Source organism: Ochotona curzoniae, unplaced genomic scaffold, assembly GCF_017591425.1.
Source record: "Ochotona curzoniae isolate NIBS_2020 unplaced genomic scaffold, NIBS_Ocur_1.0 contig_2210, whole genome shotgun sequence".
In the NCBI taxonomy this organism is placed as follows: Eukaryota; Metazoa; Chordata; class Mammalia; order Lagomorpha; family Ochotonidae; genus Ochotona; species Ochotona curzoniae.
The window spans coordinates 52,717,602-52,739,503 of NW_024465369.1; the positions used below are offsets into that span (position 1 = coordinate 52,717,602).

At 42.6% G+C, this 21,902-nt stretch overlaps 1 protein-coding gene across 6 annotated transcripts in view; it reads right to left on the reverse strand.

The window, feature by feature from the left end:
- Nucleotides 1–21,902, reverse strand: part of ANKRD44 (ankyrin repeat domain 44) — a 307,451-nt gene that overhangs the window by 30,621 nt on the left and 254,928 nt on the right. The gene's annotated exons all lie outside the window — the stretch shown is intronic.

The following is a 21,902-nucleotide window of genomic DNA, read 5'->3' on the forward strand; positions in this document are numbered from 1 at the left end:
ACTTTTACAACACAAAATCTGGAACTTAAATAACTTAGGAAGTGTTAGAATAATGAGAATAAATTTAACTCCTAGGTAAAATAACTTTAAAGTCAATCCTTCTTTCATCCTTGGAATAAAGTAGCCTTAAATGCTCGCTCAGGGCAGCCAACAGCTGTTGTTTGTTTTGCAGTATTATCACCTACAAGATTTCCTAGAACTGACAATCTGTAGCAACTTGAACTTCTGTCCTAAAGTGAACTTTGAATCAAAGGAATAAGGAATAATTTCCCCTACTTTCACAAACATGACCAACAGGGACCCCCAACTCACTTCTCCCCATAAAAGTGTTCTGCTCATAGCTGCACATTAGGCATGGTCCAAGGTGATTTGTTGTGGAGTGAGAGTTCCTATCCACATACGATGACCATTCTAATGCTTTACTCCATTCCTTCCCCAAATACCTGGTGAGTGTTATCCATGTGAACAGTCCTAGGTCAGGCACTAGAAAGGTGGGCACTGATCAGAAGTGGCTAGAGATCTGACAGAGTTTAGAGGCTAGTAGGGAACCTACTGAAGGGAACAGTTAATCAAAACCCAAGGCAAGGGAGAGTGGAAAAATACAAGATGATATGGAAACACAAAGAGGTACCTTATATAAACCAGGGGTCAGAGAAGGTCCTGGCACAGAATAGGACCTAGACTGCAATCCAGATGGTAGGAGGCAGCCAGGAGAGAAAGGAAGAGTGTTCCCGACAGAAGGAAGAGCCCACAAAGCTCCTCTCACATGTAGGCACGAGGAGGAAATGACAACCAATGCACACAGAACACAGACTAGGTTTGGGGGATCATTAATTATGGGCCCAATCCTAGACACTTCTGAGAGTGCCTGTGGACAACACACCATGACAGTAAATCAATACAGCTCTTAGGAATCCTTGAAAGGCATTCCTAAGCAAGGAGGAGGCATGATCATGACTGGGGCCTTGGGTTTTACAAGAATCACTCTGCCTACAGCGTGACTATTGGACTCCAGTGATGCCGGAGATTGGAACTCCAACCTAGAAGCAAAGAAAATCAGTCAGGATATTTCAACTATGGGATTTATGAACTGTGACATTTTAAGTTGGTGAGAGTTAATGGCAGCCAGAACTGCAGAAGAGGCAATGGCAATGGAAGGATACGGTGAGCAATCAAGAATTTCATTCACTCCTTTATTGACTTATTCAATAATTACTCATTGAGCACTCAGGACATGGAACTACACATGCAATGTATTGACTGAACATTGGAGGAAGGGGACAAAGCACAGCAAGGAATGACATCCAGGTTTCTTGTTTTATTAAGAGTAGAAGGCAATCACTTCTTTAAATCAGAAAAAAAAGAAGGAGGAGAAGCAGCAGCAGTAAGTTCCAGAACAGAAAGACACATTGCACTTGGCTCCTTGCCTTGAGGTGCTGCTGGGACATTTGTGGGGAGAGGTTGTCAATTGATGTAAGGTGTGAGGTCTGGGATACACCCATGGTCTTGGGGTCTCCAGCAATGGCTAATATGCTAAGCCTTACATGTGGATGGGAGAGTTCATGTAGGTGTAGCAAGAGAATGGGACGAAGCTGAGGACACAAACCTCAAGAAGATGGACTCTACAAGGGGACTGATCAGAGAGGTGCACAGTAAACCAGAAGAGTGAGATAATGATGATGATAATGATGATGACAATGATAGAGACAGATTCGATGAAACAGTAGTGATGGCTGCAATGATGCACGTGATGGTCAAGTGGTCATAGTGACAAATGACACAGATTGGCACTAACAATGAAAAATTATTAAGTAGTTACCAGGAAGCAAACGCTCTACTAAGAGCCTTACACAGATCATCTCAGTCAATATTAAGTCATCCACTAAGTGACATCCTTAAGAAGTTCATGGAGTTAATCAAAGGTTGACTAGGGAACTCAACCCAGATCTAACTGAAAATCCAGGTTCCTAACACACACAATAATGTTTTCCAAGCAATTGATTGACTTTCACTGGATGTTTCACAAAAAGCAGTAGGGAGGGGACAGGAAACAGAGGTCTTATGTGCTTATGTGTGTGTATACATTCATGTTTCTATTTGAGAAGGCAGGCCCCCCCCCCTTTTTTTTTATTAATGTCTCTAACTTCACGACTGCCTTTTGAGAATTTCCTTTATGTTCTCTAGGAGTAAGAATATAGCTATACAGTTATTGCTGGAGACACTAAATGGAAATTAGTTCCTTCAATCATTTTCTTCCTTTTCTGATTCTTCTTTATTGGTTAAGAAGATAAAGTAAGAATTGTGGAGGGGAGCAATTTGCAAGTCAGTCAAAACTGGCATTTACAACCTGAATGAACTTCTCTTTCTTATTTAAGGTTTTGTTCTAAACACACCAAGTCCACGGGATGAGGCATTACTCAGCCCTGTGTAAATATTCTGTTCCGCACAAATGTCTCAGGAGAGGCATGTGAGGGAAAGAGAAGGTCAGAGGGCTCACACCAGGACACGTAATATGAACTCATCAATCAGCAAGTCTATAAAGGTTACTGAGAAGAATATTATCCCACAGAGATCAACCTCAACCTATCTGTTAAAATCAGAAATGGAGTCTTTAAAACACAGATAGGGCAAGCACACATTCCAATGAAGCAGCATCTTAAAAAGCAATGAGTTCTGCAGATAGAGCATACAGTTATATAAGGCTAGCATAAACCAAGCTAGCTATGACTACATCAGAAAAAAAATGCCCAGGGACCTGCATAGTGGGCAAAGCCACCTTCTGTCATGCAGCAGCCTATCTGGGCTCTGGTTCTTGCCCTGGCTGCTTCACTTTCAATCCAGCTCCCTGATAACAGACTGGGAAATGATGGCCCAAGAACCCAGGTCCTTGCCACCCACAGGAAAGATAAGGCTATAGCTCCTGGTTCCTGGCCTTGACCTGGCTCAGTGCTGGCAGAAAGAGTCATTCACCGTCCCTCTCTGTAACTCTGACTTTCAAAATGGATAAATAAATAAATTTTCAAAAGAAGCACTTTGGTGTCTTACATTTAAGGTGCTGATTTAAGTCTTTTCTACAACAATTCCATGACACAGCCAAGAAGAAGCAGACTCAACAGCAGGCTGATCAGCCTTGAGGCTAACCAAACAATAACCTTATCATCAAAATGTGCAGAAGAATGCACAAATATTACACTTGAGCAGGAAGCCAAGGCTTTATCAACAGTAAATTATGACTGGCTACTTGCAAACAGGACTGGGAACAATGCAGGGATCCCAAACCAGTCTCCAATGTGGTCCTTAAGAAAAGAGCAAGTGGGCATGGCTCTGCCAATGCAAGCACAAGAGCACAGCTACTGGCTCTGTGAGGCTGTCCCTGCTTTGCTCCCCTCCACAGAAGAGGGAGAGGAGGAAAAACTAGGCTAGAAACCTCCACAGGGACTTTGTGGGGAGAGGTTCAATGGTAGATCTCTCCATCAGAGTTCTGAGGGAAAGTTTTTAAGTCTTCAAGTGTGTGGAGAGCTGAAACAGGCCAAAGTCCCTGCAAAGCTGACACCTCTGTCAGAAACTCTACTTCCCATTCTACATGTTTGTGCTTGAGACTGTCACGTGATTCACACCACCTCCCAGCCACTCCTGGGTCCCCTGTCCTAATCAAACTTATCAGCCTGCAGCCTGGCCCTACCTGCTGCCAAAGAGGTGGACAAGTCTACAGGTGCTTCAGACCGCTCACCCTGGCAAGATGTTACATTCAGAGGGTCACGAAGGTCTTCTGAGAACCAGAGGTAGCCTACAGATTACCAATGCGTCTCACAACTGATAAGAAAGTTTCCAGCAAAGGGAGCAAATCTGTGGCATAGCGGATTAAGCCACTGCCTGCAAAGCTGGTATCCCACATGGGCATGGGTTCGAGTCCTGGCTGCTCTACTTCTAACCGAGCTCCCTGTAAATATGCCTGGGAAGTCAATGGAAGATGACCTAACTACTTGGGTCCCTGACATTCATATGGGAGATCCCAGTGAACTCCTGGCACCTGGCTTCAGTCTGGTTCAGCTCTGGCAGTTGGGTAGTGAGCCAGCAGAGAGAGGATCTCTGTGTGTCTGTCTCTTTTTCTCTGTAACTCTCTTTCAACTAAGTAAGACAATATTAAGACACCGTTCAGCAACCCAGATCTCAGGGGGCCCCAGGTCTGCACACAGTCATGAATGTTCTAAACTGGGATGACACATTGGCACTGGCAGAGAGAAACTCTTTCTCTAGTTCTGCTCCTGCTGTTTCGTAGCTGTCAGAAGAAGCTGTTGTTCAAATGATCATTAACAACTACTAGGAACGCACTGGTTTCTTGGAATGTATATGAATCTAACATACTTTTTTATCTCCCTCCAGCCTCACCCCCACTGGGTAAGTGAGGAGCCATTGGCCCCTACAGTGTTTAAGCCAAGTTCTATGCAAGTGCAAAAAGCAATAACACAAATGAAGGCAGGTGCCACGACGCTCAGCCACACTATGCTGCCATTTGTGGTTGGGAACTGATTCCAATGCTGCTGCATATCTCCTCCCTCCAGTGTGTGATCAGTTCCTGGTGACTTCACTGCTGATTAAATGGAAGAGAGGCTACAATATACGTCAGGAAAAGCTAATAAAATCCACTGTGGAGATAAAGCCAAATGCAAGATGCCAAATGCCAGGAACTCCAAACCATCCTGTAGGAGCCATATGCATGCACACATGCTGAGACCCAACCAGTCTGCTTCAGAGACTCCACCCTGAGACAGGTCTAACCCCAGAGCTGTTAACCAGTGAAGCAGCAGAAAACACAGAAACCTAAGCTGTGACTGATCCCACAACTTAATATTATTCAGCTATTAAAATATTTGCCAAGAATTCTGAATAGTCTTGGGAAAAGATGATTTTATAAAATATAGTTTATGGAACAAATCAGTGTACAAAATTGCACACTAAAAGTCTATGTATAAAAACTCAACTCTAGGGCTCTGATGTGGTAGCTTAGCAGCTAAAATCCTCACCTTGCATGCGCTGGGATCCCATATGGGTGCTGGCTCGTGTCCTGGCTGCTTCACTTCCCTTCCAGCTCCCTGCTTGTGGTCTGGGAAAGCAGCAAAGCTTGACCCAAGGCCTTGGGACCCAGCACCCATGTGGGAGACCTGGGCAGAAACTCCAGGCTTTAGATCAGCTCAGTTCTGCCCGTTTTGGCCATTTGGGGAGTCAACTAATGGAAAGAACATCTTCTTTTCTCTCTGTAGATCTGACTTTCCATCAAAAATAACAAATAAATCTTAGAAAAAAACCTTAACTATATACTCAGTCTTTATATACACATACTCACACATATAATAAAAGTATGTTAAAAAGATAACATGAAAGAAATGGAACAAAAGGTTAATAATACTTACTTGGGTGTTATGGGAATTTGATGTTTTGATTTATACATATTCTAAACATTCTATAACAAATATATATTAATAAAGAGTTACAGTTATATTTAAAATTGAGATGGCTGAAGTAGATTATTTCCAAGGTTCTTTAAGCAATAATATTTGCTGTAGCTAATCAAAATGCAAGATCAAACTACATGGGGTCAATGTTTCGAGCACCAGACTATTTTAACCAAAGCAGTAATAACATTTAGAGCCAATATTATTGATGGTATTTCTTCATAGCCATTATACTGCAAATTCCTAAGAGGAAGGTACTTTCTATATTCTGTACTAGGCATTCAATAAATGGTTACTGACTTGAATTAAAATCTCATCACTGAATGAGAGAGCATTAACAGAATTAACTATGGAGTAAAAAAAAAAAAAACAAACAAAAAAACTCTGCTGGGCCTTGTGCGGTAGCCTAGTGGCTAAAGTCCTCGCCTTGCATGTGCAGGGATCCCATATGGGCGCCAGTTTGTATCCTAACAGCCCCACTTCCCATCCAGCTCCCTGCCTGTGGCCTGGGAAAGCAGTTGAGCATGGCCCAAAGCCTTGGGACCCTGTACCTGTGTGGGAGATCAGGAAGAGACTTTGGACTCCTGGGTTCAGATGGACACAACTCTGGTCATTGCAGCCACTTAGGGAGTGAATCAATGGACAAAGGATCTTTATCTCTCTTCCTCTTTGTATAATTGACTTTCAAAAAAATTAACAAATAAGTAAAATAAAAATTAAAAAAAAAAACAACTCTTCGTGTTTGGTTTGACAGTAAAGAATTACCAAAGATACTGCGATGATGTTTTATTTTGCATAGATTTTTCCCTTTGTAGAAACGAAGCTGAACAACGTGATGGGTTGCTACATCTAAAAGCCCCAGAGGGTAGCAGCTGAGAAGCCAGCTGGGAAGACCACTAGAGTGCCTGGGTTCCTTTCTTGGTTCAAGTTCTCAGCTTCAGTTTCCTGCCAGCAAAGACCACAGGAGGGTAAGTGTTGGTTCAGGTGCACAGGTCTCTGCACCTATCTGAAGGATCGGTACTGAGTGCCAGCTCCTGGTTCTGGGCCAAGTCCTAGCCATTGTGGGTGTTTGGGGGTGCACCGTTGGATGGAGGCTCTGTCTGCCTGTCTCTCCCTTTTTCTATTCCTCTTGAACCAAAGAAATAAAGACCAACAGGAGGTGGAAGACATGAAGAGACAGAGCATGGATAATTTAAGGGTAGTGATAATATTCTGTATGACATCATCATGAGAAATAAATGTCATTAAGTATTTATCCAAGCCTATAAAACCTACAATACCAAGAGTGAACCATAAGGCAAAACTATGGATGCTGCATGGTAATGAAGTGCAAAGGTAAGTTCATTACGTATGACCAGCTTGCCATTCTGTTGGGGGGTGATAGTAAGGGAAGGAGGGGATTCCAGGCATGATACAGGAACTCTCTGAACCCACCTTTGGCTTTTGCTCTGAGCCTAAAAATACTCCTAAACAATAAAAGCTTATTTAAAACGAAAGTATCAATTACAGCAACACAATCCAATATAAAAAAAAGTTAAACAAAAGCCCCCAGCTTTCTGCAGAATATGATCTTGAAAATGAAAAAGGTGAATATTTCTTTCCAAGCCACAATGTCAGTTTATTGCTACATCACATGAGGTGGTCTTTGGGTCCTCTAAGTATCAGAAGATACAAGGAATTAAAGGTGATTAATAGAAATTACACTTTTTTTTTCTGGTTGTAAATAATTAAGTCAGTCCAAAAAAGCCTTGGCATCATGCGTCTGAAACTTTCATCTTGCCATAAATGTTCCATATGAGAAAGAATATTAACTCACATGAAATAAGTCAGAGGGAGCATTGTGGCTCAGTGAGTTAAGCTGCTGCTTGACACATTCCCTGACTGGAGAATCTGGTTCCTTGCCATTATTATTATTATTATTATTATTATTAGTTTCTTGCTTTTGATCCCATTTCTGGCTAATGTGTGTCCTGGGAAGCAGTGGATGATAGCTCAAGTACTTGACGATGAAGTTTCACGTTCCTGGGTATGCCTGGTCTCAGGTATGCTGGGCATTTGGGAAATGAAGCTAAGGAAGCAAGCTTGATCTATCCCACCCCTTTGTCCTCTCTCTGCTGCTTAGTCTTTCAAATAAGTAAAAATAAATAAAATTTAAAAAGAAATGTCAGGGTCTTTAGGGGGGAGGCATCAAAGTTACCAAAAACAGAAGGAATGATCCAAAGCTGAAATCCCCATTTCAATCTTTTCCAAGAACAATAAAAATACACACTCACTGTTGTTGTTAGGATGCTGCACCTCCCCCCCCCCCTCCAATGTAGAGTGCTTGCATTCAAGCCCAGGCCTTCGTTCCCAATTCTAGCTTCCTGCTGCTGGATACCTGGTGAAGGGAACTGTGATGGCTCAGATGGCTGAGTCCCTGTTCCCAAGATGGGAGGCCAACTGAACCCCTGGCTCCCAGGGTTGGCCTGGTCTAGCCCCAACCATTGTGGCTATCTGAGTACTGAAACAGAGATGGGAGTTTTTTCTGTCTGCCTCTCTCAAGTAACTTAAAAATAAAAACATCTAAAAGCATTACTGTATCAGAATTAAATAGAATCAGAAGATACAATTCACCTCTATAAAAAGTATTCTCTTTGGTGTCACAGTTTCCCATAACTGAATTTAGTTTTATTCTTTCGTGTGGGTGGCAAGCCAAGAGAGGGAAAGAATGTTTATGTCTTGGAGCCAGGATGGAAAGCAGAAAACGTTAGAAAATGTGCCAGAGGAAATCTCTGAGGAAACACAAATAGTTGCAGCCACCATCAAATTCCAGAAGCACCAACCTCAAAACCAAAGTGAATGCCTTGGTTGCTGATGTCCGCAAAACTGGGCCTGTGGGCACTCTTAATGCATCTACTCAGAACCTGATTACGGGTACGGTAAGCCCACTTGGACTTGGCAACAGCCATTGCAAGCAAATTTCAGTACCAGTAAAGGTCCTTGTGAGGGAATAAGCTTAGGCCATACCTCGCTTCGTGCATTTTGCAGAGTATTTACAAAGCTCACGTCATCATGTTACCCTTCTAAATTAGTCGTAAGTCCAACATGTTCTATCATTGGAAGAGGTGCTTGGTTCACTTGGTTTTCTTTCTCTTGATTCTACCCTTTAGATGATCTGTGTTAGGCGTGTTGACGGTGGTGGTGGTGGTGTGTGCATGCATGTGAGTGTGTGTGTATGTGTGTGTGTAAGCACCTGTACCTCTGTATGAGAGGCCGGGGAGAGGATAGGGTGGGACAGAGACAGGGTCAGGAAAGGAGGGAGGGAGGGAGCTGGAAAGCAGGGCAAGGATGAGCAACACCAAAACAAAAGGGCTACGCTAATCAATCACACACGAGTAACATGATTTAGGACACAAAAGAGTTTCAAAGGGTAAATATCAAGAAGCATTTGATTTCTCATTGCTAAGAATAATCCCAAAGCTACAAAGATGACCAAAGAATAATTTCATGTCCTTTCAGAGGCACCATTAAGCTGAGCCACCTAAAGATTTTTGTTTTGTTTGTTTTTTAGCATAAGATTTGCTAAAGGTTCAGTTTCTGTGAAGTTCTATGGAGTTCTAATGGAGCTCACTTCTCCATTTATTTCCAACAGAGAGACAAACAACTTCTGTCCAGCAGAAAACAAAACTGCAGTAGTTGTAGCTTATTGCCCCTGGGAACAATCTACTGTTGTATGTAACCTAGAATCTTATTCTATTAAAGGAAGCTCTGCCCCTCAGATACTTCTTTGAAAAGCCTCTGCATTTTCCTGGTTCTCTCACAACTTACTGAGATTTAAAAGAAACTCTTTAGTTCAGTTCCTCTTCTCTTTGTATTGTGGGTCACGTTTTTAAGTTTTGGAAAGGTATGCCTTGATAGCACCCATCAGCTCTAACCCTAACCTTAGCAGCTGTTGGAAACTCCTCTAGTAGAATCCTTCCCTAACTCAGCTTTGCAGCTAATTGTGCATGTGAGGACCTAGGGTGGTGCCTCTTTCTCCTTCTACAATAGCCTGCTGAACAACAGAGAAGACAGAGCTAGGCCATTCCAAGATCAGAAACTCAATCCCACTGGAGTTCAGCTAAACTCCTGTTAGTCTCTGAGATGGAGAAACTGTGGGCTCCCCACAGCTCTGTAGCCAGAGGCCCTGGTGATGGTCAGGACATGTTCAGGAAGGCTGCCCTCCCCTGGCCTCTTGGTTTGCCCTGCAGCAGCCCATGTTTCTCTCTTCGGGACACCTGGCTGGTTCTGGACATACCCTACAGGCCTGGGCTCAAGCATCTATACCACAGGTCTGCAAGCTACCTAATGGTCTTAAGGCCAACACGTGCTCGTTTTGCTCCCTGGAGGTAATAGGAATTTCCATACCTCAACCTTGTTTCTCTTCCCTCTCCAATCCATCTGAGAGTTCCAATGCAATCAGTGGGGACTCACAGAGCATCCCCCATCTCCTTTTCTGGTCTCTTTTCTACTCAGAACTCAAACACAACCACAGTCATCCTGCCAGGTTTGCTTATATCCAAGGCCTCACGTCGCAGTACCTGCAGTCCCACAGGGAGAACCTTCTCCCCTCTGACTATCTTCTGAAACATAGCTCACTTCAAAAGATAATGGGTACATGGTAAAGATCAGATTGTGGTCAACAGAAAGCAAGATCGCATGAACTCAATCAAAACTGAAAAATAATTCAAAGGATTGCTTCAAAGTTCTTAACATCTCCTGCCATTAAATAATGTTTTTATTTATGTGACTATTTTTTTAATAAATTTTTTTAAAGATTTATTTTATTGAAAAGGCAGATTTATAGAGAGGAAGAGAGACAGGAAGATCTTCCGCCCAATGATTCACTCCCTAAGTGACCGCAATGGCCGGTGCTATGCCGATCTGAAGCCAGGAGCCTCTTCCGGGTCTCCCACGTGGGTGCAGGGTCCCAGGGCTCTGGGCCGTCCTCGACTGCTTTCCCGGGCCATAGGCAAGGAGCTGGTTGGGAAGTGGGGCCGCTGGGATTAGAACCAGCTACCATATGGGATCCTGGCGCGTGCAAGGTAAAGACCTTAAGCACTACACTATCGTGCCGGGCCCTATGTGACTATTTTTTAAAGATTCATTTATTTTTATTGGAAAGGCAGATTTACAGAGAGAAGGAAAGACAGAGAGAAAGATCATCCATCTGCTGGTTCACTCCCTAAGTGGCTGCAATGGCCAGAGCTGAGCTGATCTGAAGCTAGGTGATAGTAGCTTCTTCCAGGTCTCCCAAATGTGTGTGAGGCACAAAGCCTTGAGCCACCCTCTGCTGCTTTCCCAAGCCACAAACACTGGGCTGGATCAGAAGTGGACCAGCCAGGCACCACATCATGGTGCCGCCCACAAAGCGACTATTATGCTAAAGTTAGTTTACAGGCACAGAAATGAGAAAAAGCATAAGAAAAGTGTTCTCAGATTTTTAAAAAAAATATTCTTGTTTATTTGAAAGGCAGACTTACACAGATGGAGTGTGGAGAGAGAAGAAAACACAGAATGAGGTCTTTCATTTCCCAAAGGGCCACAATAGCTAGGACTCTGCCAGGCTGAAGCTAGCAGGCAGAAGTTTAATCGGGGTTTCATAGCTTGGTGCAGGGGCCCAAGCACTTGAATCATCATGAGCCGCTTTCCCTGGCATACTAGAAGGGAGCTGAACGGGAAGTGGAACAACTGGAATCCACTGGTGCCCATGTGGGATGGCAGCATAACAGGCAACAATGCTGGCCCAATAAATATTTCTAGATTTTTAGATGACCAAAAATATAAATCAAAATCACGGTTGATCTTTTAATGTCATCAAACCATAATACTCTAAAGACTAATTGTTGCATGATGACAAAACAACAGCCTTGTCACAGGACTTTCCATTATGGGCCCACTTTACCATACACTCTATTTCAACAAATCTCTCTCTCCTTAATTGAGGGGGCTAGTGGGAGCCAGCTCCCAAGACTGCATTTTGGCAAACCTGGCCTTAAAATTTTTTCTCTCTCTCACTTTTCAGGATTTATTTATTTTTATTGGAAAGGCAGATCAGATTTACAGAGAGGAGAGACAAAGATCTTCCATCTTCTGTTTCACTTCGTAGTGGCCACAACAGCTGGAGCTGAGCCGATCCGAAACTAGGAGCCAGGAGTTTCTCCCAGGTCTCCCATGTGGGTACAGGGTCCCAAGGCTTTGGGTCATCCTCTATTGCTTTCTGAGGCCATAAGTAGGGAGCTGGATGAGAAATGAAGCAGCCAAGACACAAACCACCCACATGGGATTCCAGCGCTTGCAAGAAAGTATTTAGCCACTGAGCCATTGCATCTTGTGGGACATGGCCCCTGGATCTCTGCCTGCTTGGCCTATGTGGCAGGTCATAAGGACACAGCACACCATATCCCTGGGGGAAGACCCTGGCAGTGGTCTTAGCACACAAGACTAAAACCTGACCTGATTACTGGTTATATAGATGAGAGCAGTGGGGTGGACTGCACCTCAGTTTCTCCTCTCTGTCCTTGGACAAGCTGTGCTGAGACTTCCTTGATAAGTAACTGTGACAAGTCAGGTGTGATCCATCACCTGCCAGTTTATGTGTTGTACGTGACCCACAGCCCACCTGCCAGCCACACGTGGTGAACATGACCTGCGGCATAGCTGTCAGCCATGTGTGCTGTATGTGATATGCTACGTGGTGGGAGGGTCCAGAGAGACTGACATGCCTTCTAGCCAATTACAGTGCCAATGGTTGGTGGGAGGACTGTTGGGAGACACCCTCTGCCTTCCCCCTTTTTAAATATATTTAAGCTTGTGCTTGCTTTATAATAAACAGACATGCTTGATTGGACTGTCTCCAATGGTTTTTGCTGCTGAGGAACTCAGCCCACCTCATCCTCTTGGTGGCTGTGGGACCTGCTGGTCAGGAACTCCTGAGAGACCAGGCCCCTCTTCCTTTTAGTAATAATTTCCTTCCATCTCCTTAAAAGATAACATGAGAGCAAGAGAATGCACATAAGCAAAAGATCTCCCATGAACTAGATCACGCCTCAAATGCTCTCAACCACCACAGTTAGGCCACCTGAAGCCAGGAACCAGCAACTTCATCCAGATCTCCCACTTGAATGGCAGGGGACCAAAATGCTTGAGCCATAATCTGGTGCTTCCCAGGGTGAATTGGTGAAAGCCGGATGAGAAGTACAGCAGCTAGAACTCAAACCAGCACTGTGAACACTAACTACAGCAGCAGACGTCCCGAGCAGTGGCTGAACCCACTGTGCCGCAAGGCTCATCCTTACACTACTCCATGAGGTTTTCAGATCATACCCTGATCCTGCAAATACCCACCACTTCCTCCTAGAGAAGCCAACATTCTTGAGCAGGAAGGAAAAACACAAACCCTAAGTTGCTCAATTCTCAATTCTTATTCCTGACAATTTCACATGCTCACGTCATACCTACACCCTCCACTACTTAAAAAACAAAACAGAAATCTTAGAAAATCCACTCTAGCTCCCAGCACATGAATGCAAATCAACACCAATCTCTAGGGTTGGATTCAACTCTACGATACTGAATATAATGTGCTATCACAAGAAAACCTCTGGATAACATATGAATTTTAATGAGGTTTAAAAATCAGGTTCCAGTGCCATGAACACAGCTAAAGGAACGCCTAAAAGTTTTCAGGCACCCAGCAAGCCAGTCAGTTATGTTTGGCTGGTGGCAAGAAGGAAGCATCGTTCGTCGCCAGTGCCCATCCCATACAACACTGCAGTGGATGAACTTGAGAACCACGATGTGAACAGAGCCATTTCACAGTGCAAAGAAATCCTCACAGCAATTTGAGATATTGATGCCTCCTTGCCCATCTGGTATTCGTCTTTTGTATCTCGCTGTTAATGAGCTGTTCAAACAGAAGGTGTGAGGGCAGCATATTTAATTCAGTGGAAACGTATCACAAAGATTTTCATGATTCTCACACTAATCTGCTTGCTGACAGTGTTTATAAATGGTTCGAGAAGTAAAACAATGAACTGAAATGTAAGTTTTTTTCTATTATTCATGGACATATCCTACACCTGTACTAATGAAGGAAAACCTAAAATGGAGCTGAATTCTCTATCACTCAGATAGCAGCGTGCAGCCATCCATGCACTAGTACTGCTCCCGGCTGTTGTCAGTTACCTCACAGAATTTGCTCTGTTTTTCACATGCCTTTACACAGAGAGCCATGTTAGAAAAATACTTCATGCAAATGCTATGGAAAAAAATCTAATGTGAACAAAACCCTGTTCCTAATTTTTTTTTAAAGATTTATTTTTATTATTTTTTCATTGGAAAGGCGGATATACAGAGAGGAGAGACAGAGAGGAAGATCTTCCGTCCGATGATTCACTCCCCAAGTGAGCGCAACGGCCAATGCTATGCCGATCTGAAGCCAGGAGCCTCTTCCGGGTCTCCCACGTGGGTGCAGGGTCCCAAAGCTTTGGGCTGTCCTCTACTGCTTTCCCAGGCCACAGGCAGGGAGCTGGAAGGGAAGCGGGGCTGCGGGGATAGAACCGGCGCCCATATGGGATCCCGGGCGTGCAAGGTGAGGACCTTAACCACTGTGCCACCGCGCCGGGCCCTGTTCCTAATTTTTAAATTGTGAGACTTCCAACATGTCAGGGTGCACCTGAAAGGTGGCTAGAGAACACCGAGTTCCATTTAAAGCATCAATACTAAGAAGCACTGTTAGCTTGAGGGGAGCTGGACCAAGCTCCTCCACTTGTTGCACAACAGTGCACTTGTCAAATTCATAAAGTAGACCACTGAAAGCTATTTGCAAAATCTAGTGTCAAAGTTAATTATAACAGAAATAATGATTTCAGTTTCTACATATTTGGAAAGTCAAAAGACCTGAAGATTAAAATACAGGAAACACATTATGAAAAAGCAAAATCATAAATTATAGGATATTTTTTCATGTATTCGTTGCCTTACAATTTGACCTAGTAAAAATGGCAATGGACATCATTTTGGGATGCTACTGCATATATTAACACAATGGAATTTCTCTTAAAGTATGAAAATATTTTAAACTAAACGCTTACTAAATAAGTACTAAATTATATACCAATTCCTGATGCTTCCAATTAAATGTTCCAGTTTTGAAAGCCTAGTCCATATGCATGTTTTTCTCTGAAGGGTGCCTTGCGCTTATCTATGAGAACCAGTTTTTAAATACATGTCAGAAAAGCAACCTGATCCTGACAAACACCCTTTGATTCCAACAACACAGCAAAGCACAGACAGATTTGAGCTGGCACTGTAAAGCAAAAGCAGGCATCAATCTAGAAATAACCTAAAGACACAAATTTCTAGCTAAGCCATAAACAGCTTTAAAAAAGGAAATTTTAGTTTTAAGCGAAAAAAATTTAAATTCAAATACAGCTTAATTTCATTATTTATTCACTGTAATAGCTTAAAAAACATTTACCAAGTTTATGCCAGGGAAGGTACTAGAGTGGAAAAAATGGACTAAACATGATTATATTTAAATATTAATGGTGGATTTTATTAAAATGCCAGAACAATTACCAAAGCTCCAGATGATTTTATAAACCCATATCATGAACTATAATGTGGACTTCCCCTCCCTCTCTCTTTGCCACTCAGGCAATGGGGAGGCAGTTGGGCTGTATACGTTTGCGCTACGAACTTCCACAGCCATCCTCTCTTGACCCTGCCAGACAGACAGGTTATCTTCTCATCACTTCTGTGTGGGCTGGTGATTCTGCTGTCCTGTTTACTTCCCTTCCTCCACTGCGCCCAAGTTGTCCTCTTTCGCTTTCCCCAAGCAATCACGGGGCCAGGTCATCTCCATCCAAGCAGCTCTGATGGCATTTCATTTTGGAAAGGATCCACCATGAGCAAGCAAGCCTTGATATCCTGGGCCCTACTGCTCATACAGGTGCACCTGTAGCACCTTGCTTATTTCCATCTGGGCTCATCACCCTGGCAGGTGAGCTAAAAGCACTATCAGTGGCATGAGGGAGCAGCCGGGAAACTCAGGTCTTTGTTATTCTGTCTCTGCCTACAGAGAGGCTTGAAAGCACACTCTTCTACCAGTCATGCTGATAGACATAACCTTCCCTCAAAATAAACGTTTAAGTTCAGAAGGGTGATGTGTTCTTTTGCATGGATGGTGAATATACAGCTTTCAAACAAGATATACTGAAAACAAAATCTCCATTGCTTAAGATGGTATTTGACTCTAGAATAAAATCTCAATATATTTGTTTTAATGCATGATTTTTTTAAAAACAGGAAAGAATCCTAAACTAATATTTAAGATAAAGGCAATTTTAAAAAAGAAAAAGAAGAAAAAGCATGTCCCACAATGGCAGCAGCCTGAGATCATTGGTTCATTTTACTATGTGCACATCAACACATATCAATCATGACATGTGCATATTTTATGATTTTCTTCCCGTGTGTGACATGTAGTGACTATTCTGCATTCATCAAGGATTCCTTTGCTATATCTTTAAAAAAAAGAGATTTATTTATTTTTATTGTAAAGGCAGATCTACAGAGAGAAGGAGAGACATAGAGAAAGATCTTTCATCTACTGGTTCAGCCAAGTGATTGCAATGGCTGGAGTTGAGCCCATCTGAAGCTAGGAGCCAGAAGCTTCTTTCAGGTCTCCCATATGGGTGCAGAGTCCCAAGGTTTGGGGCTGTCCTCTACTGCTTTCCACAACCAGGGACCTGGATGGCAAGTGGAGCAACCAGGACTAAAAGGATCCTGGTGGATATAAAGTGAGGATTTAGCCACTAGGCTACCACGCTGGCCTCCTATGATGTCATTTTAATAGTTACCTAACATTCCAAGAAATCAATGCAGGGATGAATCAATAATTAAACTTTCGCCCCATGGCTGAAAGTTCTAGCTGCCCCTTCTCAGCAGTATTACTATTATTGATACCAGCAGCTGTAAACATGTTTGTGGCTCAGTCTTTATGAATATTCATGCTGGTCTCCTGATGATAAACTGCAAGGAGCAGAATATTAAGGCTTCTGATTTGCAATTGGCAAAACTCTTCCTAGTAATTTAAATCAAATTTAGAGCAGCTTGAATTATGGTGCCTGCAGATATGCTCTGCTGGGTCTTAGTTCATCATTTCCAACATTACTCACCCCTGTCTTTGAATATATATTTTGTAGGCTCATCAAAGCAGCCATTCTCCAAGGAGTCTGTTAGTGAATCCTCCAAGAGAACAGGAAACTGATTCTTTTTCATTAAAAGGATCTTCGTGGTTACTCCCAGCTGCTCTGTCATGCTGAGCAGTGTACATGTCTTTCCATCCTTTTTCTAATAGCAAACACCTTTCCTAAAAGTGAATCTCATCCTCTTATAACCTCCAACTCTGTCCACACTCATCCTCAATACATAAAACAGGGCTTGTCCGATTTAAACTATCTCAAGTAAAACTTTTTCTCACTAGTTTAATAAAAATGAATTTTGTAAGAAAAAGAAATGGACAGAAAGTTATCTCAAGAATTTGGAGGGGCAGGCATTATGGCTCAACAGGTGCCACTTTTTGGGTTGCCCTCACCCCCTACTGCATGGCCTGCAATGGAGTCCCACCTCTGCTTCTGAACCAGGTTCTTGCCGATCCACAGTCTGGGAGGCAGCAGATTCTGGCTCAAAGCACTTGGGGTCACTGCCACCCACAATGGGAGATCAAAATGGAGCTCCTGCCTGCTGGTTTCAGCCTGGTCCAGCTTCAGCCATGGAAGGCATTTGTGGGGCAAATTACAACATGGAAGTTTTCCCTTTTCTCTTTTTCACATACTCTGCTTTTTGAATAAATAATAATCTTTTTTTTTTTTAAAGATTTTATTTTTATTATTATTTTTTTTTTATTGGAAAGGCGGATATACAGAGAGGAGAGACAGAGAGGAAGATCTTCCATCCGATGATTCACTCCCCAAGTGAGCGCAACGGGCCGATACTATGCCGATCCGGAGCCAGGAGCCTCTTCCGGGTCTCCCACGCGGGTGCAGGTTCCCAAAGCTTTGGGCCGTCCTCGACTGCTTTCCCAGGCCACAGGCAGGGAGCTGGAAGGGAAGCGGGGCTGCCGGGATTAGAACCAGCACCCATATGGGATCCCGGGCGTGCAAGGCGAGGACCTTTAACCACTTGCGCCACCGCGCCGGGCCCTAAATAATAATCTTAAAAAGAGAGGTACGCCATTCGAGCTGGCAGGTTAATCATATGTCTTTTTCTTCTCAGAATGCCTGGGTTCAATGCCCGTCTCTCGCTCCTGATTCTAGCTTCCAGCAAAGACAGCAGTGATGGCTCAAGGCACTGTGCCCCCACTGCCTCGTGGGAGACCTGGTTCAAGTTCTTGGCTTTCAGTTTCACCTTGGCCTGCCCCTGCCCAGCTGGAGTATTCTGCCTCATAAATAAATAAATGAACATTTTAAAAAAAGGGAAGTGTGAAGTGTGAGTAGCCATTTATGAAAACTTGTCTCTAGAAGGAAGACCATCAAGTTTCTCAAAATATGAATCTCCAAAATAACTAGAATTGCTATTTTAAGATGACTAACAAAAGGCAACCCTCTAGCATGCTACATGATGTCTAACAAGCATTTTGGATTTTGGGTGTCCCCCTGAAGGGTCAGCATCTGGTTTGATGAAACTATATCAAACTGAAGGAGAGACCTTGCAGAGTGAGTCAACTGGCTCAGGTTGTTTGTGTGGGGCCCATGACGATGGAGATGGCAGTGACAGGCAGGCTCCGGCCACTCTCAGCTTCCAGGCTCACCATGCCAGTCGCCCTCCAGCCATATTCCTCCATTCGCGGCTCTCACCAGACACCAGTCGTCTGGAGCAGGCAGATCTCATCCTGTAACCCTCGCCCTTGGACCATAAATTGAAACAAACCTCCTCCCTTCTCAAGAACATCCTCTTAGGAAATTTGGTTGTAGTGACAAAGAGCTGACTATTACAACTAGTCAGGGCTACGAATCATTACTGAAGCAATGAAATGGCTTGTTCATTTTCCTAATAACCACTACATAATAGTACAGAAATAATTTTGCATACTGAAGGACTAGTGCTACCATGTTTCTAAAAATAACAGATACTGAACCAACTTAATAGGAATTCAGCAAAGGACTTGGACCCTTCTGCAAAAAGATCTCTGAGAATAGGATTTAAGGAATTAAGAGATACTTCAGTGCCTCCTGAAATGAAAAGTCTGATTCTCAGATGAGAAGAAAAAAAACAACCATAATATCTATAATCTCTCTGCTGAAATGCCTTTTCACTCCTCTGAGAATTTGCATCTTAACCTTCACTTTCAGCTAGATGAAAAAAATAGTTTGTTTCTTGCAAATCATGAAAAAATACATTTACGTTGTATTTTTCAAAGTAGGTCAGTTTTTGTGTACCCAAACCTTAGAAATATCCCATCTTCCATTCATTTGTATGGAAAAGATTTTTCCAAATTATTTACAATATCACAGGATACCACGATGGAAAGTAACAGGAGATTTCTATACAAGAACGTGGTAGCAAGGACCTCTTGTTTTCGCCTCTAGTAGCATCCACACGGCCAGATGTTAACAGTAAAGATTTATGCTATTGAGAGAACATTCTGCTTATTTAACTTTCACATTTTCACACCAAATATGCCTCACACTTTGTTTTGTCTATTTCTTAGAACAATCAAATGTCCCTCTGAATCTCACCTTAAGAATTTCACCTAAGCTGTGATTCTTATCAAAGAAGCAAAGATTTTTCACGGGGTATTTTTTCAGTTTTAACCTTTACCTGCTAATTTACCATGTTTCCATTTTAACGTTTTATACTTTCTTTTAAACCCATCCGGGGGTCTCTTTCATTAATGCTGGCCAGGACACCCCCTGACCACCAATCACAAAGCATTCTTTTCCCTTATTACAAATTCATTATATTGCTTGCTGCCATTAAAATCCCTTCCCCCCTACAATGCATCAATAACTATGGTAACTGTCGGCCAATTAAATTACATTACAGCTTCTTTCTGTTGGTGAGCTCCCTGGTTATTTTTTGAAAGTTCTCACCTACAGAAACTATAAATAACCCTCAGTAATTCACAGCTGTGATGGGGCTCTGTAAAAGCCCAGCTCTCTCAGGAGCTGAGCTGAGCCTCTGGGATAAACATCTCTATGTGTAGAATTATTCATAGGCCTCCCTTTCTCATCTTTAAAATGCTGATGACTCACAAACAAGAAGATCCAACCTTTTCAAAACTATAGGTTTCACCAAATCCAACTACAAGGAGTCTTGGCTTGGCTAAATCAGAATATGTGTTCAATCAACTGCTCTCAATGTGCCCTCTGAATTATTTAACAGTGACTTTGCTGAAGAGAGGAATGCATAGCACTGGCTTGGAAACTTAGCTGCATCTCACCAATAAAGATGGTCTATTTTTTTCACTGTTAATACTGAGATGCTAATACTGTTCAAAAGATTCCCACCAAGGACCTTGTCATCCCCAGTGGGAATCTACCACGTCTGAAGGCAAATCTTAAAACATTCAGTTATGAGGCAGTGAGAAAGAGGAGAGACAGAGATCCCATTAGCTGGGCCATTCCCCAAATGCTGGCAACAGCCAGGACTGAGCCACAGATAGCCCTCCTTCTCCCAATCAAGCGATAAGCCTGTTCATGATGTCAATAGCACAAAGGTTGAGAAACTGCCTTAAGGAGATGAAATAAAACTAGATTAAAACAACGATTTCCTTTGAACTTTCAGAAAGCGCTAACACCCACGCAGTATAGAGCTGTGGCTTACATACCTGGAACATGAGGCAACCTGACAATGGGTGTGTCCCAACCTGAGTGTTCTCATAAAGGAGTTTAGCCAACATGGACACACTGATATACAGACCAGGCTCCAGAGGAGAATATTATCATCATTTGGATAGCATCCACAGCTGTCAGAAACGCAGCTTTTCACATTTAACTTGAAAATCATTGAGTTGAGGCGAAGAACAAAATAAAGGACAGCTAACCAAACTACTCAAATGACTTTAGGTATAGTTTGTTTTTGCTAATTCATTTCGAACCTTTTCTTGCTTTGGGAGACAGAGTGTGGTGAGTATCTTCAGCGTGTGACACATACAAGAAAACCTCCAGCCATTTCTAGATTGTAATCATCTCACCCATATTACAGATGCAGGCAGCTTGGCAGATGCTCAGAGAAATGAGCTTTCTCCGTCCGCAGCATCTAATTACTTATCTGAGAGAAAATTAGGCAATAGTCCAGGTATACAGAAGACTTGAGTTCTTTTGGGAGTTATTAATTACAAGTAGACTTAAGAAGCATTAATTTGTTTTGGTAATCATGCCATGGCGTACATAGCTCTGCCAAAGAATATGGGAAGTGTAGACCCAGGAGAAAGTGAGCGGCTCGACTCAGCTAGTAGATGTGGGAATTAAAACCAGATGGCCCCAATTTGTCTCTTTCAGCCAAGTACCAAATAAAATATTCCTCGCAGTGAAGTTTAAATTAAACTGATGCCTGACTAACCCTCTCCCAACTAATAATCTAAACAATTTTTTCATTTTAAAAATAGTTCTGTTTCAGTGGCATTTTTCAAAAAGAACTTGATATTATTAAAATATACTCTGACATAAAACATACAACAACACACATGAGAAAAACCCTAGAATGTAAACAGCGTTTATCTCGGATGGTAGGATCATAGAAGATTCATTTTGTTTTTAAATTCATAAAACTTTTACCTTAAACATTCCTCCTAGCAATAATCATACATATTTCTGAGCCAACATGGTATTTCAATGTACATACCACATATATTGATCAGAACAGGATAATCAACTATTCACCCTGTTTGACACTATAATTGGGGGCATGGTGTTTCTCTCTTTCTTCATATACTTTAACTGAGGATATTACGAGCTACAGTCTCCCCTTCATGCTGTGTAAAACTAGGAACTTGCTACTTCGCTCTGATTTGGTAACCATTATCCAAACTCGCTCTAACCATGTCACCCCTCTAAACATCCAGTAATCACTATTTTGTATTTAGAGTTTTCTTTAACTTCCACATGCAACAGAGAAAATTTATCTTATTTTTATATTTTTCAAGTCTCCAACATTTCTAAAACTAAAGCTGAGTGTTATAGTTAGCAAACAAACAGGGACGTTACTTACACCTCTTCTGCCTTTCTGTGTTGCAAGTAGGAACACAGAATGTTTTAAAAAACATTTTAAAACCAGCTCCTGGTTCTAGCTCCCTGCGAGACAGCAGTTACAGCTCAAGCAAAACTGGGTCCTTGCTCCTGGCTTTGGCCTGGTCTAGCCCGAAATGTTGCAGGCATTTGAGGAGTGAACCAGTGGATAGGACCACATGTTTTCTCTCCACCT